We start from the raw sequence: 19,609 nt of genomic DNA, 5'->3' as shown, positions 1-19,609 counted from the left end.
CTCCACCTATATATTCTTCTATTACCTGTCTACCTACATATATCTCCCTGCCTGTCTCCCTCCCCCATGTATACATTGCCTTCTCCATGTATTGGGTTGGCCAAAAAGTTCGTTCAGGTTTTCCTGTAACATGTTATGGAAAAACCCGAATGAACTTTTTGGCCAACCCAATATGTGTGCATCTCCAAATTTCTCCTTTTTTATAAGGACACCGGTTAGAGTGGATTAGGGCCTACCATAATACCTCGTTTTAACTTGATTACCTCTGTAAAGACTGTCTCTAACTGTTACATTCTAAGGTACTGGAGGTTAGGATTTCAACATACAAATTTTGGGGGAATACAATTCAACCATAACAATAGAGAACTTGCTTTTTTGTTTATTACTATCAAGTTAACAGTGAGTCTCTTGAAAAAGTTCAAAGAGGACTTGGTTCAAGTCCTTTCCTGGAAAGGAAAGTGGGGGAAGAGAAAAAATGGAGTAATAGGAAAAAAGAAATTTTTTCTCCTTCCTTTGGTAGCATCACCCTGATTTTGCTCCAAACAGGGTTCAACCAGGGGCTGAATTGGAGCATACCATTCCATCTTCCTATGCTGAGTTATTGGAGTAGGGATGGCTACTTGACCTAACATGGGCCAATCTTAACATCTGAGAGTGTTATTTGGGACTTTCATTGGAGCTCTTGACCTGTGGTATGATCTGTCTCCTGGAGTTGCCGGTGGCCAACTTTGACACTTCTTCGAGAGAACCTAAGTCAGCACAGGAGAAAGTATAACTGAATGATGAGGGAAAGCAGAATTATAATGACATCATCTCGAGTTCTTAGATTCAGCCATGCCTGAAGTTCACCCTTTAAACTTCCAAGTTACATGAGCTGGTAAATTTCCTATTTGGTTTAGGTTGGGCTCCTGTTATTCATAACCAAGAGTCTTAACAGATGCTCAGTCAGTTTTTGAGGAAAGATAATAAGAAGTAGGCAATGACAGAAGTGGCATAATTTGTCACATGCTTCAAGTGAGTGCACAAATAACAGGACAGCTCTACATCTTTCTAAAATGAACTAATATATTGTCTCCTCCTTTTTCTCTTTCATTGATTGCTTCCTCTTTCAAAATAATCAAGTGAGAAGAAAAACACTCACATTGTCTATAAGTGGCTGGATATGAGCATCACTGATGAGCTTTAACTCATGTGTACTTATTAAATATTTTGTTATTAAAACATATTTCTAATAAAGTTGCCATTCTATTATTGGTAAGGCCTTGAGCATATATGCTCTGAAATTCCATATTCCAGATGGAAGTGTATTAATCTGTGGGTAGTTACCAATTTATGAACAGGTTGTATTCTAATAGAAATTTGTAAAAAAGACTGGAGATCAGAATACATCTTCCCACAGAAATAATGTTATATAAAGTTGTTGCATACCCAAGCTAGCAACTATGGAGAGAGGCAGTATAATACGTACTAGATAAGAACTTTTCTTCCGGACCCAGGCTACCTGGGTTCAAATCCTAGCTCTGCCACTCACAAGTTTGTCCTTGTAAAATTTATGCCCACTAGAATATCTAAAATTAAAAAGACTGAACATACTAACTCTTGGTGAGGAGGTGGAGCAATAGGAACTCTGATACACTGATGGTGGGGATGTAAAATGGTACAACCACTTTGGAAACTGCTGGTAGATTCTTAAAAAGTTAAATTTATACCTACCGTATAATGCATCCATTCTACTCCCAAGAGAGATGAAAGCGTATTTCCATATAAATATTGATATATATATATATTCATGACAGTTTTATTTGTAATAGCCCCAAACTGTAAACAATCCAGAATTCTATCAGTAAAAAAGTTGTTTTCTATCCGTACAGTGGAATCCTACTCAGCAATAGAAAGGAACAAACTACTGATACATGTGACAACATGGATGAGTCTCGAAGTAATTATACTGAGTGAAAGAAGCCAAACAAGAAGAGTACTTATTGTAGCATTTCATTTGTATGAAATTCTAGAAAATAAAAAACTAGTTTACAATGATAAAAGCAGATCAGGGTTGCTTGGGGATAGGGATGAAGAATAGAGAGGATAGGATTACAAAGGGGGATGAGGAACTTTGGGGGTTGATTTCATGGGTGTAGTTATACGTCAAAATTCATCAATAAACTCATCAATAAACAGCACTTTAAATATGTGCTGTTTATTATATGTTAATTATGCCTCAATAAAGTTGTAAAATATATTTTTTAAAGATTCTCTTGTTGCTTCCTAATTCCTGGAAAGTCTGAAAAGCAAAGTGTTATATTTGTGTTCCCTTCCCCCATCTTTTATTAAAACAATAATAACAAAAACCTCACCTTTGAACAAAAAAACAAGAAAACATTCTTCTATTCATTCTATTTTTAAAATAAAAATTTAAAAAATACAAAGGCAAGCAATAGTCATTTATTTTATAAATCATATCAGCTTATGCCAACATTACTATAAGTGCAACACAAGGTATCAGGCACTGCTATTCTGTACTTCACCACACTTTTATGTGTTTATATAGCAAATGATAAATTTTGTACTATTAAAATTTTTCAGCTTTTCATGACACATTTTAGGAATACTAAGGTGTCATTAAGACAGCGCCCTTCTACACTAATCTAAGAGTGAACACTCTGCTGACACATTAGTTGCTGGTAGTTGGTTAATCAAAAAAGTGGTTAATGCAATGAATAGTAAATAAAGTAAAATCAAAAGAAAAGATAGAATTATCACAGAAAAAGAACAAAGGATGGCAGTAATTTTAAGGTAAAATTGAGCAGAATAAAATGACAAAGCAAGATGCTAAAAAGAGTGATTTATCTGAGTTATAATTGTGAAAGAAGTACGTATTATCTTCGTGAAATATTAACTACATTAACATATTAAAATGGTTTATATGATCTCAGGGGAAATAATCATCAATATTCCATACCCTAGATGGCTAATTCTAAATATAGAAGCAATTACCTTTATGTATTGCAAAAGCAATGTTTGTGTCACTGTGAATATTTCAGTTAAGTAATAAAAACAAAAACATATGTTTTTTTTGTTATACTGTTTATCAGTTCTTCCACACATCCTCTGCACCAGTTTATGAGTGCATTTGCATATTTTCTACTATTGCAGGTTATATGGCAGAGTTTTATCTTTGAAATTTCTTGTGAAATTACACAAAAGAAAAATAACTGATCTTGCATCAACAGCAAATTTATCATTTTTGTCAACCTCTGAGGGGATTCCCAAGGAATACGTTGATGCACTTAGACGAAGAAACTACTATACTGCATACGAATACAGAAGGGAACTAACTACTCATGGAAATTTTTTGAAAGACTGCCTATGCCCTAAAAGGTGCAAAACTGGTAAAATTCATATTTATCTGGCATGTATAATTTCCATAGCTGGATTAGTGAGTAATGAAATACATACTGGTTCAGTGAATAATTTTGCTATCACTTTCAACTGAATTGTACAATGACTTATTCTTATAGTATGTAGTGTGTTCACACGTAGAGGTAAAGCAAAGTAAGTGGGAATCTTTTTATCCACATTCTAACTGGTATTCCGGAAGGCTATGCCATTCACAAATGGAACAAAAATGTAAAACTCCAGTAAATTGTCTTTGCTTTGTCTAATTTTCTATCTAATTGTATCCTTGATAACAAGTAGGTAAAGCATCAGTATCATGGAATTTTTATCTAGATGTACTATTTTTAACCTTTTTTGAATTTTTTACTGTGGTAAAATATACATAACATAAAAGTCATTATTTTAACTGTTTTGAAGTGAACAATTCAGTGGCATTAAGTATATATTGTGCAATGTTGCACAACCATCAATAGTATCCATTTCCAGAACTATTTATCTATCTATCTATCTATCTATTTATTTATTTAATTTATTTACTTTTGGCTGCGTTGGGTCTTCATTGCTGCGCGGGGGGCTTTCTCTAGTTGCGGTGAGTGGGGGTTACTCTTTGTGTGTTGTGTGGGCTTCTTGTTGTGGTGGCTTCTCTTGTTGCGGATCATGGGCTCTAGGCGCGTGGGCTTCAGTAGTTGTGGCACACGGGCTAGGTAGTTGTGGCACGTGGGCTCAGTAGTTGTGGCTCGTGGGCTTTGTTGCTCCACGGCATGTGGGATCTTCCCCGACCAGGGCTCGAACCCATGTCCACTGCATTGGCAGGCGGATTCTTAACCACTGCACCACCAGGGAAGCCCTCCAGAACTATTTCATCATCCCAAACAGAAACTTTATATCCACTTAAATAACTTTCCATGTCCCTCTTCCCTTAGCCTCTGGTAGCCTCTATTATACTTCTGATCTCTATGACCTTGCCTGTTCTAAGTACCTCATGTAAGTGGAATCATACAATATTTGCCCTATTGTGTCTGGCTTATTTCACTTAGCATAACGCTTTCTATATTAAAGCAGGTATCAGAACTTCATTCCTTATTAAGGCTGACTAATATTCCATTATATATACACAAATACACACACACACAGACACAATTTTGTTTATCCATTCATATGTTGATGAACACTTGGGTTGTTTCCACCTTCTAGCTATTAAGAATAATGCTGCTGTGAACATTGATGCACAAGTATCTGAGTCCTTGCTTTCAATTTTCTTGTTTATATACATGGGAATGGAATTGCTGGCTCATATGGTAGTTCCATGTTTAATTTTTTGAGGAACCACCATACTGTTTTCCACAGTGGCTGCACCATTGTGCATTCCCACCAGCAATGCACAGGGTTCAATTTCTCTACATCCTCCCCAACACTTGTTATTTTCCATTTTAAAATAATAACCATCCTAATGGAAGTGAGTTGTATTTCGTTGTAGCTTTGATTTGAATCTCCCTAACGATTAACGCTGTTTAATGCATTTGCTTACCATTTATATATCTTCAGCTAGTCCAGGTTGCTTGACTGCGTTGGGGGATGAAAGTGACTCTGAGGGGTCTGAGCAGTGATCAGGCCATGGTGGACTATGGCTGCTGCAATTACCTATTCACAACTTAAGTAGGCACGGAAGCGCCAAGAGATGCCCCCATGAATCCTTTGAGTTACAAAAATCCTGCCTAGCTTCTTATGATAATCAGAGTCTGTTTTTCTCTAACAGTAGAGTAACCTCTGCCTTTGCTGGTCCACTGGCACAAGGAGCCCAAAGAGACCAGATGGTATTAATAGTTGCAAGTTCAGTGAAATTCTTATTTCATTCTCTAGTACAAGTGTTCCCTTGAGAATGAGAAGTTAATCTGACAAAGCCCAAAATTTCAGAAAAGAGAAGCACAAAATCTGAAAATATGTCACTGGTAATGATGATGAGAGGGACTAATCTCTCTTCTACCTCTTGTTTTCTGGATCTATGTACGCCAACCATTGGGAATTAGCGCCACGTATAGGTCACTGATTCAAAGCTTTCCCCACATTTCTGGGACTGTGCTCTCTCCCACCTTCTCAGAACATTGTCCTTGAAATGGAGAATTGCCCGAACCTACTGAAGGTCATTTAACCATCTAATAAGCTAGACACTTTGTGCTAAAGAAGTATGTGACAAAGCCAGTGTGTCTCGTGCTCATGTACCCACTGACACACCACTTTTGCCTTGACAAAATGGGTCCCCTCATTAAAGGTAATGTTGTGCTGATAGACCAGGCGTTCTGTAAACCTCTGAAACTGTCCTTCCAGCCCTCAGCCAAGACTGAATCAGAAGTAATACCTAATCCAGAGAAAAATGCAGTGACTGGTGCCTCCGTCAATATTTAAAGAATCCAGGATACGTCTAAAGCCCAGGTCCCCGACCCCCGGGGCCTGTTAGGAACCAGGTTGCACAGCAGGAGGTGAGCAGCGGGAGAGCAAGAGAAGCTTCATCTGCCGCTCCCCATCGCTCGCATTACCGCCTGAATCATCCACCCCACCCCGCCCCCGTCCGTGGAAAAATTGTCTTCCACGGAATCAGTCCCTCGTGCCAAAAAGTTGGGGACCGCTGAAGACCAGCCGTCATTATATCCCTGCGCAATCCACTTGTTTAGTCTTTACAAAACCTTTCAAATCAAAAATATTTGGGGCCACCTTGACAATCGTTATCATTAACATGACCACCACTAAGTACCACTGCTACTGCATGTCCCAGCACTTCGCCTTCCACCTGCACTTCATCTCGACCTCTGGCAACTGAGAGTCTCAGGAATAGCAGTGGGGTCTTATTGCTGTGAGTGATGCAGTTCCCAAGTCCCATCCCAAGGGCCTGTTTTCTAGGTCTACTACTGGTACCAATTGTCTTGGTTTAGTATCTTAGATCATGTTTCCTAGGAAACGTACTCTGGGGTGGATATTTACATGCAGGAGGTATACTGAGGAGTGTTCTCTACAGCAACACCTGTAAGGGAGTGAGGAAAGCAGGAGTGAGCGAGGGAGAGGATGAACTGTGACACAGTTGCAACAGAGGGTTTGGGGGTTCCATGGAAATCTCTGGAGCTGAGCTTGCCTTTCGAAGATGTCTCAAATTGAGGCAAGGCTACTTTACCCCCAACTCTACCAGTCATTGGGTTGGGCTGGGGGGATGGGCTGTCAGCTTGGGGGAAGCAGCTCTTTTTGGCCAGGGCCACACCTGAAAGGTACTCAGCTGTGAACCATCAGCCGGCAACAGTCCCAGTGACAGAAGGGGCTGAAGGCGAGATCTGGGGTGGGGGTGGGGGGTGCACCCCTGCATTTACTACTTTTAAAGAGAAAGTAGGGTCAAGACAAATGCTTTGCTGCAGATACTCTATTTGGGAAGTGATGTCGGGGCAAGAGTGAGGCACAAGAGAGTGAAGAAGAAGGAAGAAAAGCCAGTGCAAAGACGTGCTATACGGTTGTTTGCTGCTTTAGAAGACTGCTGCTCAATGCGCGAGATCTCAGGAGCCTTAGGAAGTTCAGCCCAGAAGTTTCTGCCTAGGGCAATAACAGAGAAGAACTTATCAATTGGCTCCCACCGGTCAAGGTTGGCACCATGGGTATTAAACTTCCCTGCACTTCTGGGTTCCCATGTGTGAGCGCCGAGAGTGCCAAGAAAAAGTGTTGTAGAAGCCAGCATGGCTTCCCTAGGAGTAGAGTGAAATTGAAGGGTATCTAGTACTTCTGAAAATATCTGGCAGAATTTAAAATGTAAACACTCTATGATCCACAAATTTCACTTACAGGAGTTTATACTAGAGATATTTGTGTTTAGAGGTGCAAATATCTATGTGAATTTGATAGGCTTTGGGCCTCACTGCCTGGGTTGGAGGCCAGGCTCTACCACTGTAAATGCGACACCTGTAAATTATGTCGTATCTCACAAAGGGTTGTTAAGAGTGTGAACTGAGTTAAAACATACAGTAGGCTTTGAACAGTGCCTTGCACATAGTAAAGTCTCAATGTATGTCAGTTATTGTTAATATTACTCTTTCAATGATATTTATTACAGCTACTATTTGTAGTGTTAAAAGATGAGAACCTAAATATCTATTAATTAAATACTAGATAAAGAAATTATAGTATGACCACACATAGAGAAGTATCACACACACCATATGTGGAAAAAAAAAAAGTGGAGAAAAGTGTGCCTAGTATGCTCCCATTTGTGTAAAATACGTGTGTAAGTACATATACAATACAGATTTATTAGTGTTTACCGCTAGCCGATTCTCCTCTGCTTCCTGGGTACACAGAAGTTTGATGCCACAAAGGAGATGAAAAAAATGAAAACACTGGTTGCTCCTGGGGAAGAGAACTGGGGGAACAAAGGGTCAGGGGTTGGAGGGAGACTTATTTTGCCCACTATACCCTTTTGTATAACTTGAAATTTTAGATTACAAGTGCATAAAATTGAAAAATTAAGGGGACTTCCCTGGCGGTCCAGTGGTTAAGACTTTGCCTTCCAATGCAGAGGGTGCACGTTCAATCCCTGGTCAGGCAGTTAAGATCCCATGTGCCTCGTGGCCAAAAACCCAAAAACATAAAACAGAAGCAATATTGTAACAAATTCAATAAAGACTTTAAAAAATGGTCCACATCAAAGGAATCTTAAAAAAAAATTAAGTATAGTTTGGGTCTGACGAAACCATCAACCTTCCCTAAAATTTAGGAGAACCTGAAGCCCTCATCCCCCTGAAAACAAGAAGAGAAACAAAAGACAAAAACCCTCCACCCTCCCCTCCCTGAAAGACAAAAACCACAGATTGTTTAGCCTGATTACATTGTTTTCTCCAAGAATGTTCAGCAGCTTGAATAAAGACGCAGAAAAGGACCTTTTGGGCAAAGAAGGCAGTAAAGGTAGGAGGGAGTGGAGGAGTAGATTGCGAGGAAGTGGGGGGTCATTTCACTGGAGGTCTCCAAGGGCTGGAGTTTATGCAGTGGTGCCAGAGGAAGTAATGAGGAAGAATAATTGCTGGTGATCAGGAGTTAGACACTTGAGGAAAAGATGTACTAGTCATGAAGGGGTCCAGGAACTGGCAGCTGAGATAGGCTAAAGTAAAAGGTAGCGTGATTTTGATATTTTAATACAAGTACTCTAAATGTTGGTCTTCTTTCATATTTCATTATGCTTATAATATTCTGACTGATTGCAAAATACATGGCATATTTCATGACATAGAGGGTAATGAGGAAAGAAATCTTTATCATTTTTCCCTCAGGAGCTTTTGCAAAGAAATTTCTGATTTTTCTATAAATTTTATATGTAAAGGATGGCATGACGTGTTGCTGATCAATAGTGACCAAGCCAGATATTTGCAGAACAGTTATGACAAAAGGGGATGAATAATGAAGAAGATAAAAGATAACCTTGACAGATAACTCAGTTAAGAGGGAAACTGCAAAGTGTTTAAAGATCCTGATTCATACCAATAGGCCATTCTATGGAATTACATCTAAAATAATAAACAATATTTATATAGATGATCCCCTTGAGTCAAAGAAATTTTTTTTTGGTGACTAGAGAACTATGGCATTTTGCAAAATAAATGAAGGATTTTATTAACATGAAATAATAGAACCCTCAATAATACTGTAGCAAATATTGTGGGAGAAAATTAATTAATCAAAGTAGTTATTCAGCAACTAGACAAAAGGATGGGGCTGTTTGATCCCAGATCTTAAGGTACTTTCAGTTCATTTGGAGAGATGTGTAATAATGAGATATTCCTCACAAGAATGATGGAAAGAAAATGAGATAGTACTCATTGATGAATTTCAAGATAAAGAATAAAACTGGTATGGAAACTCAGAGAACGGTGAGCTCAGGGCAGATGAAATATGTAGTGAAGACTCAGTGGAAGTTATCATCACCTGGATTTGGAATTAGAAGCCCTGGGTTAGAATCTGGTGCTGTCATTTACTAGCTTGAACAAGTTTACTTAATTTGCCCCTGCTTCTTAATTTGTAAAGTAAGAGTGATAATATTTACCTTGCCGTATTGTGAAGTACTTGTCCTATTGTCCTCAGATCTATTTCTTTCTCTTTCTGTATCACAGTTGAGTGGAGGTGACAAGCGGCTGCATGTTCTGGGTGCTATGGATTAAACTGTGTCCTGTCAAATTGATATATTGAAGCATGTATTGAATATGACTGTATCTGGAGATAGGGTCTTCAGGGGGTAATTAAGGTTAAATGAGGTCATAAGAGTGGGGCCCTAATCCAATAGGACTGTGGCCTTATGAGAAGGGGAGAGAGCAATCTCTACCCACCTGCTCCCACTGGCCATGTGAAAACACAAAGAAAGCAGCATTCTACAAGCCAGGGAGAGAATCCTCACCAAAAAATGATCATGCTGGCACCTTGATTTGGGGCTTTCCAGCCTTAAGAACTGTGAGAAATACATGTCTGTTCTTTAAGTCCCCCAATCTATGGTATTTTGTTATGGCAGCCTGAGCTAAGACACCAGGTTCCCATGTCAGGAGCATCAGGTAAATGGCAGTTACAGGAGGAGACTGAAAAGTGGGATGAAGGGAAAAGCTAGAGTATTTCTCTTCTCTCTGCCTCAGCAGCATCTCCAGCCTCTTTCATGACTCAGCTCTCTGCATTTAAGCAGACTGTGCTTCTAGCTTTTGCTGGGGAAGTATGGCCCTGGGTTCCAGTAATGCCACCTCCTCCTCCTTTTGTCTCTCAAGCCCAACAGCTCTCTGCTTTTACTCATCTCTGAGTTGCCTCAACTGTCTCCCATTTCCCTTTCACCTTTTCCATCACCTGTATTATCAATTTCCTGTATTAAAGTGCCTCTGTCGTTAACATGTAACTACGTTTTCTATTCTCTGGTTGAATTTTGACTAAGACAAAGAGTAAATTTTAAAATGTAATATTGTGAAGCTGTATGTAATGTACCATACAAGTAATAATTATACAGGCATACAGATGTCATACTACACATATCTGTTTTTGCTTGTCCTGCCCGTTATGGCTGTGGAACCATATTTGTGATGTCTTTTTTGCTCTAACTGATAATTCCAGAGAACCCAAAGAGGGCCCATCACAGGGCACGAGGTTGATCTAATCACAGTCCCTTTCTTAGTAATTGGAACTAAGAAACATAAAGGAACATTCTAGCTGGTGGTTGTCACTGGAGCTGAGAAGCCAAGCTATGAAGTCATGTCTGACGACCATGTTCCGATAAGTAGAAGAATCTAGTTAAGAGAGAGAGGGCCAAGTGGTAGGTCACATGGCTCTTGGGAAGTAGAGAGTGTAGCCTTGGTTCCAGATAACTTTCCATTCCCCAGTTCCAGTTTTATACAGGCTTGGTACATTCCTACCACTATATTTTATGAGATTCTTTTATATGCTTTGTGTATCTGCATTGGGGTTAGCTTATTTGGATATCTGGGTTTTTGAGTCCTAACTAGGACATCCCTGTACACACACACACACACACGCACACACATACACTTCTTCAGATGTTGAGTTGCCTTTAAAAATATTTAGCTTGTGATAGGGCAAGGAGACAGTTTTATGGAATTCTGTTTAGAATGAAGAACAGGAGCAAAAGTTTGTAGATAAGAGATTAGACTCTAGAATACCTTGTTGACTGCTCTGCTTGTTTTCACTAACCGAGAATTTATCAAGATGTCTTAAAGGTTTGGGTGAAGTTGTTTTTAAGCTAACTTTAGTAGGAATTTTATCATCTTTATTCTATAGTTACCTAATAATGTTGGTGTTCCCTGATGCTTGCTTTAAAATAACGTTAAATATATCATTCAAAACAAAGAATCAATGATCATAACATTAAAATGTATTAAAAACTATATTTATAAACAGCATGTTTCCTCCATGCCCTGAAGGTCATGCCACCAGGTTTCTGCAAAATCAGATCAGGAAGAGAATACAGTAAAAAAGGGCTCTCTGGAAACTATCTTATTTGTCATTTCCTGAAGATAAATTTTTGAAACTCACTCAGACCACTTAATGGATCTTAATGACCAGACAGCACAGTTTTCGTGTGTTGGTTTGTCTTGCTATGAGGTATTTTGCAGTCATTCATTCCCTGCCCAGAAGCATCTTGCTACTGAGATGAACAACACTCCTGTGTTGATCAACGGCTACATTCTAAAACAGGCTGCAATGCTTTTTGGTTTCAATGTAAAATATAACCAAGAAGTGACTTGGATGGAAACATGAAATGTGCTGTCAGAGGAAAGTCTCAGTTACAAAGTTTTAAAAGACATTGGTCAACTTCACCAATATCTGGAAATTGTTTCTTTTAAAACAAAGAATATTTTCTGGACACAGTATTTGTGTGTACTATAGTGAGTTTTAGCTGATTACACAAATCCATTTGTTGTCAAAGGGCAACATATATTTTAATGAACTTTATGATTAGAGATAGTCATGTATTTTTTATTATCTTCAACTATATAATTTGAGCTGGCATTAAAGATCACATAGCCCATGTAAGAAAGCATAAGAGTTTCTCCCCACTCCAAGTATTAGATCATATTAATGATACCAATAATCATTTATATGTTATGTATATTTGGCTGCTATTGTAAAATGGTCAAATATTCAAATTAAGATATAGAGTGTTGTCTTTCATGTTATCAGAAAAATTCAGTAGGATGAGAGAGGGTTAGATTAGGAGTTTGGGATTAGCAGATGCAAACTGGTATGTATAGAATGGATAAACAACAAGGTCCTACTGTATAGCACAGGGAACTCTACTCAACATCCTGTGGTAAACCATAATGGAAAAGAATATGAAAAAGAATGTATATATATATGTATGTATGTATAACTGAGTCACTTTGCTGTAAAGCAGTAATTAACACAACATTGTAATTCAACTATACTTTAATTTTAAAATAAATTTAAAAAAAGAAAAAAAGAAACAATCAGTAGTCATTATTAGAAACAAGACTCATTCTAGGTTTCTAAACCTGTTTGTCTCTTACAGAATCATACTGCTATGAAAAGGTCATAGGGCAGACTTTCTGAAACCTAATTTTGATGAATTAATTTATTAATAATTTAGCTTTCTACTGAATGCTTCAATAATATAACGTAAAATTAGTATCAGAAAGCATTTCTTTTTTTAATAATTAAAAATATTTATTTATTTATTTATCTTATTTATTTATTTTTGGCTGCATTGGGTCTTGTTTGCGGCATGCAGGTTCTTTGTTGAGGCATGCTGGATCTTTCGTTGTGGCGCTCAGGCTTCTCTCTAGTTGTGGCATGCGGGTTTTCTCTCTCTAGTTGTGGCATGCAGGTTCCAGGGCACGTGGGCTCTGTAGTTTGCAGCATGCGGGCTCTCTTGTTGAGGCGTGCGAGCTCAGTAGTTGTGGTCCGTGGGCTTAGCTGCCTTGTGGCATGTGGGATCTTAGTTTCCTGACCAGGGATCGAGCCCACGTCCCCTGTATTGGAAGGTTGATTGTTTACCACTGGACCACCAGGAAAGTCTCGGTACCAGAAAATACTTCTTTAAAAGGCAGGTGTTACTAGAGAATGGACTTGAGGATATGGGGAGGGGGAAGGGTAAGCTGTGACAAAGTGAGAGAGAGGCATGGACATATATACACTACCAAATGTAAAGTAGATAGCGAGTGGGAAGCTGCTGCAAAGCACAGGGAGATCAGCTCGGTGCTTTGAGACGACCTAGAATGGTGGGATAGGGAGTGTGGAAGGGAGGCTCAAGAGGGAGGTGATATGGGGATATATGTATACATAGAGTGGATTCACTTTGTTGTACAGCAGAAACTAATACAACATTGTAAAGCAATTATACTCCAATAAAGATGTATTAAAAAAATAAAAAAATAAAAGGCAGGTGTCTTATGCATTTTAAAATTAAATGTTTTAAAATAAGAAAATTTTGTTTAAAAATTGGTCCTACTGGACCCTTTAACCATAACAGGTGCTGTACTAATATTTACTGTTTTGCATTTCATTGCTGTCAAGATCTGTCTTTTAAGTTCTGCCACTTTTCTTTTTTACACATCTGATGTCGCTTCTGACATCACCATGAGATGAACCTGCTCCATAAGCCCAGTGGCCCCAGAAGGTAGATGAGAGACATATGGAGCAGAGCTGCCTCATTTGAGCTGCCCAACCACAAGCCCAGCCAAGATCAGCCAACCACAAGCTCATGAGCTATAAATACCTCTTGATGTAAGTAAGGCTAATGAAGATTTGTGGTCATGTTAAGTGTTGTTGTTGTAGTCATAGTTAATTGGTATGACAGTAATGGTAGATTATTATTGAACTCAGTAGTTCCAATAACATTTTGGTTCCCTCTTTTGTAATTGTGACAAATGTAATAGCTTCCCTAGTGGATCAGTTTATGGTGTTCTGGGAATCATTCTCAAACAATTTTTATCTAATTCCCTTTCTGCTTGAAATAACTATACAACCTCACATCCATTAGCATGGCTACTATAGAAAAACAAAACAGAAATAACAAGTGTTGGTAAGGATATGGAGATACTATAACATTTTCACACTGTTTTGGGGAATGTAAAATGGTACAGCTGCTATGGAAAACAGTATGGTAGGTCCTCAAATAATTAAAAATAGAATTATCATGTTATCCAGCAATTCCACTTCTGCATATGTACCCAAAAGAATTGAAAGCAGGGACTTGAAGAGAGACTTGTATACCCATATTTATAGCATTATGCACAATAGCCAAGGGGTGGAAGCAATCTAAGTGTCCATCAACAGACAAATGGATAAACAAACTGTGGTATATACAGACACTGGAATATTATTCAGACTTAAAAAGGAAGAAAATTCTGACACATGCTACAACATGGATGAACCTCGAGGATATTACATTGAGTGAAATACTACATGATTCAATTTATGTGAGGTACCTAAGGTAATCAAATTCAAAGAGATAAAAAATAGAATGGTGATTCCCAGGAACTGGAAAGAGGGAGTTTGGGGTATTATTGCTTAATGGGTACAGAGTGTCAGTTTTGCAAAATGAAAAGAGTTCTGGAGATGGATGGTGATGGTGGTTATACGACAATGTAAATGTACTTAATACCACTGAACTGTACACTTAAAAATGGTTAAAGACATAGAAAACAAACTATGGTTACCAAAGAGGAAAGGGGTAGGGAGGGATCAATTAGGAGCTTGGGATGAATAGATACACATTACTTTATATAAAATAGTTAAACAACAAGGTCCTACTACATAGCACAGAGAGCTATATTCACTATCTTGTAATAACCTGTAATGGAAAAGAATCTGAAAAAGAATATATATTTATACATACATATATATATGACTGAATCACTTTGTTATACACCAGAAACTAACACAACGTCGTAAATCAACTCTACTTACATTTTTAAAATTTATTTATTTATTTTTGGCTGTGTTGGGTCTTCGCTGCTGCGCACAGGCTTTTCTCTAGTTGCGGTGAGCGGGGGTCACTCCTCGTTCTGGTGTGCGGACCTCTCACTGCGCTGGCCTCTCTTGTTGTGGAGCACAGGATCCATACACGCGGGCTTCAGTAGTTGTGGCTCATGGGCTCTAGAGTGCAGGCTCGGTAGTTGTGGCACACAGGCTCAGTTCCTCCGTGACATGTGGGATCTTCCCGGACCAGGGCTTGAACCCGTGTCCCTTGCATTGGCAGGTGGATTGCTAACCACTGCACCACCAGGGAAGTCCCAACTCTACTTAATTTTTTAAAAAAATGGTTAAGACGGTAAATTTTACGTTGTATGTCTCTTACCACAATTAAAAATAATTTTAAAATGAAAAAAATAACTAGAGAGATTTCCTTGTCTGTACTAAAACCTGAATGATTCACCAGATGAGAGCAGAGACCTCTGGGAAGGACCATACGAATCATTCACAATAATTCCCAAACTGGCCTCTGCATTTGATGTCATTCATGACATTCCACATGCCCCCACCCAGTAGAGGGAGCCTAATTAAGGTTGAGGAGGGGACCCTCTTTCTGATCATGAAGGGGTGTTTCTTCCTAATCTGAGTGAAGAATAGAAAGTAGAGAATTCAGTCTTACAGTGTCTCATATCTGCAGAGTTGTTTTCCTTATTAGGATCCTCTTTGGTGGCTGATACAGATGGGTTATCCCACCTAGTAGCTCGCTGGGATGACTGTCCACTCAGATGAGGGCATTATAAGTACCACATAATGAGACCCGGCAACTCATGGAGCCTTCCTGGTGGGGCTCCATGTTCTATGTGAGGCCACGCATACCTGCCTCGACTCTTCTGAGGAGAAGAGCAATGCCATCTCTTCAGCTTTCCTCCAAATCACTGAGATGTGGGATTTGAGTTGCAGAGATGCATTATGAAGCCTGATAATGGACCAGGCTTCAGTCCCAGTGATTTCCAGTGGAAAAAAATCAGGAAGTCCTAGTGTGATAAACTGAGATGGGCGTGTGGCAGGTTGTGGGAGCAAAGAACAAATTCAGGAAAAGCAAAGTGAAAGGGTGGAAGACAGTTGCTAGAAGAGGAAGCATGGGACCTAGCTTTCAATTTTACTGAGTGCTAGTGCTGGTTACACAATGTGTGATGAGTCAGCCTGGGTTAAAGGCACAGTTGGAGATAAACCTTAGATTACCTTGATTTTTGTACAAGAAAATTATCTTACTAAAATTGGTAAATATTTTGGCCCTGAACCTTATGCCTTTAACCTTCTGCATTAAAACTGAACAGATTAAAAGGAAAAAGTCACTGCAGGTGAAGGTTGGCGTGAGGAGTTACTCTGGACTGTGCCTCCCACTCTCCCTATCAAACTTTGTTCTCCCTGGCTCCTGTTTTGTGATTCCACACCCACATTATCCTTGCATCACCCAGAGGACTGACCACTCTGGCCCTAACCTTGAAGAACTCAATTTAGTTGAGGAGACAGCCATATAAACAGATTCAAATAGTAGATAGCAAGTGCTGAAACAGGGACATAACTCAAGTGCTATGGAAACAGAAGACAAAGCAGCTAATTCCACCTGGGGCTATTGGAGATGCAAGAACACAAAGGCTCTGAAAGATGAAGAGGGGATATCCAAGCCAAGAGGTTAGGCAAGGACATTTCAGGAAGAAGGACCACAGGTCTTCTCTATCTAGTTGTGATTCTTGGGATCTTCATTTTTAGGCAAGTAAAGAGTCTGGGCTGGTTGTGAACTTGGAGACTCACCATGTGTTCCTTGACAGCTACTGGGGAAAGAGAGTCCATTTGGAAAGTTAGTGTTTTGGAAAAAATTTTTTTAAAAAGTTAACTCCTCTTTGAGAAACCATCTCTGATATATAACTTCTAAAAAGATAGGCATTTGCTTCTTGTGAGTTGAGAACTTTAATGGATGAGGTACATCATCTGAAAGTAATAGCCACAGGAAATATTAAGATCAGATCACAGGTACAAAGTCAACTTGATGTATATATTGCTTTTCCTTTTTTTGGACTGGCTGTTTCGTTTTGTTTTTTTTTTTAAAGGAAAAACAATTGAACCTCTGAATCATGTGATTTTTAACTTAAAAAAAAAAAACCCAAAAAGCAAAATCAAACAACCTCTAAACATGCTACTGTATGTTCCATAAACAAAGAAAGCAAAGTGGCCAAGTAGAGGTGTTTAGGACAAGATAGTACCTCAGCCTGGAGCAAGCAGGAATTGAAGTAATTAATGTTTTTGCAGACCAGTGACAGAGAGTCTCTTACTCAGGTTGCTAAAGGGAGAATGTCACAACAGAACTGACATCACTCCTTTCTACAAAGCAACAAGGCATCTTGAAAGCTCAACTTCTTGGTGAAGTTTTATGGTTGGTGGCAGGATTTAGTTCACGCATGTGAAAAGACAGCTCAGTCTGCGATGAAAACTCTTCAAAGGAAAACCTTCCCTCAACAGTCTTACTGAGAAATTTCAGCCAACACATAATCAGATTCACTTTTGGGATAAGCCTATCCCAAAATTTTGCAGTGGGAAGAGAGGTAGGTACAGTGACCCAGCCCACATTCACTGCTTCTTCCTTGACTGAATTAGATGGTAGTCGAAGAGAAGCTCTCCTACATTCATCTTCTAGGCCAGGAAAGATGAACAGAGGCAAAAGTGGGGTCTTGTCCTTCACAGATTAATTTTGGTTCTGGCAGACTGTGAGCCATAAGCGTCCTGTTCCCACTACATGCGCTCTGGGATCAGAGAAGTCAGCGCCCATGCTCATGTCTGTCAGTTAGATCTCCTTGGTTTAGTGACTCCTGTGGATCTATGGCAGTTGAGACAGAAACCTCACATGGGTGCCTCCATGACTGCATGGTCACCAAATGATGTGTCACATCAGGCACTGAAGACAGAGGACATGGGAATCCTTCAGTGAGCACCTCATCATCAACTCCTAGGATAGAATCGGTATTCGGTAGTTTCAAGGACTCTCCACCAAGGCTGGGCTGAGAATTCAGACACCAGGTTTTTACTGGTTACTGAAGGCTCTTCGAGCAAACTACTGCCCATTAGTGGCTCATCAGTTTGTTCCTGCTCTTGACTCCCAGCTGCTCCCATCTGCAAGTGATGCTTTCTCACATGCACATTCCTGCTCCCACTCTGAGAGGAGGTCTTCCCACGGACTTAACACTGATGTGGCTTCTCTCCTGACTGAAACACCAGATGTTTTGGAAGACTAGAATACTCACCAAAGGAACTGCCGCATCCTTCGGCTTCACAAAGGAAAGGTTTCTCTCCTGTGTGGACGCGCAGGTGGTTCTTCAGGTTTCCAGCTGTAGTGAACTGCTTACCACAGTTAGACTCAGGACACATAAAGGGCTTCTCCCCATTGTGGGTCCTCATGTGCCCCTTCAGCCTCTGCAGCACATAGAAGCTTTTCCCACAACCTGCTGCAGGGCAGATAAAGGAGCGTCATTTCGATCAGTTTTTTGTTTTCTTTTTTTGCGGTATGCGGGCCTCTCACTGTTGTGGCCTCTCCTGTTGCGGAGCACAGGCTCCGGACACGCAGGCTCAGCGGCCATGGCTCACGGGCCCAGCCACTCCGCGCCATGTGGGATCTTCTCGGACCGGGGCACAAACCCGTGTCCCCTGCATCAGCAGGCGGACTCTCAACCACTGCGCCACCAGGGAAGCCCTCAATCAGTTTTGAGGTGGTACTTAAAGTGAGCTGGCCACACAAATGTCTGGTCACAGCCTTCAACTGTACACTTAGCTTCTTCTCCATTTGAGGAAGGGCCCCAGAATCTTGGGGTTGCCCATCATCAGAACCAAGGAGGACATTTCTCCATCGCTGCTGGTTTGCACATTCTTTGCCAGTTGTGCATGAGTAGCAGCAATCAAACTGTCATGGGCCAACTCCTGAACCCGGAGGATCCATGGAATGCTACTGTCTGTGCTCTCACTGGAGAAGAAATCATTCCCTGAATCCTTTGCCTCATCTTGTACAAACACGAAGTGTTCAGCTGAAGAGCCCAGACTCTTGGTAGGTTAAGAAGAATAAAAGAAGTGCTATCACTTGGCTATAGATCTTGCAACAAGCTAAGAGACTCTGGAGTGGACAAAGACTCCGGAGGCTTCTGTACAATCTGAGCCCTCGTCTCTTCTCTGTCTGGACCCACATTCACCTGAAGGCTTCTCAACACAGCTCAGTAAGGAACCTCCTTGGAGGAGTTAGTATATTTAGAGTATTATCTGGAAACATTAGCCGACTTCATTCTGAGGCCTCAGTCACTGGAAGGAGGAACAAGCAAGTAATGTCTTTAGCTTCTGATTCTACTAGTCCCTGTCCCAGTGGGATGGACGTATTCTGAACAAACTGTAACAGGAGCTCTGGTTTGAATTCTAACTCATCTGATAACATTGATTCAGCTTCCAAATCCTGTAGCTGTTCAGGGGACAGGTTAAAAGTTTAATTCAGAGTCAATGAAACCTTCCTGTTATGCTCATATTCCTCTAGGAAGTGCTATGCTTTTCGTGTAAGATGCTGTGCTGGGTGGGTAATAAATTTAGCCTTTCTGTCCCGGGCAGCCGTCCGTCCATCAGTCGGTCTATTGCTTTCTTTTTTTAAATCGTTCCAATAAAATTTTTTTTATAAATTCAGGCAAGGGGCCTACCAGCCTAGTTTGCCAATTCTTAGTCTTAGGGAGCCCTGCACTGTCTT

At 40.0% G+C, this 19,609-nt stretch overlaps 1 pseudogene; it reads right to left on the bottom strand.

Annotated features, from left to right (window-relative positions):
• Positions 1 to 17,654: 17,654 nt before the first annotated feature.
• LOC115849915 (zinc finger protein 410-like) lies at positions 17,655 to 19,309 on the bottom strand (annotated as a pseudogene).
• Positions 19,310 to 19,609: the final 300 nt, after the last annotated feature.

Source organism: Globicephala melas, chromosome 3, assembly GCF_963455315.2.
Source record: "Globicephala melas chromosome 3, mGloMel1.2, whole genome shotgun sequence".
Taxonomy (NCBI): domain Eukaryota; kingdom Metazoa; phylum Chordata; class Mammalia; order Artiodactyla; family Delphinidae; genus Globicephala; species Globicephala melas.
Note: the sequence above shows the minus strand (reverse complement) of the source record. Positions and strands in the feature narration are given on the sequence as shown.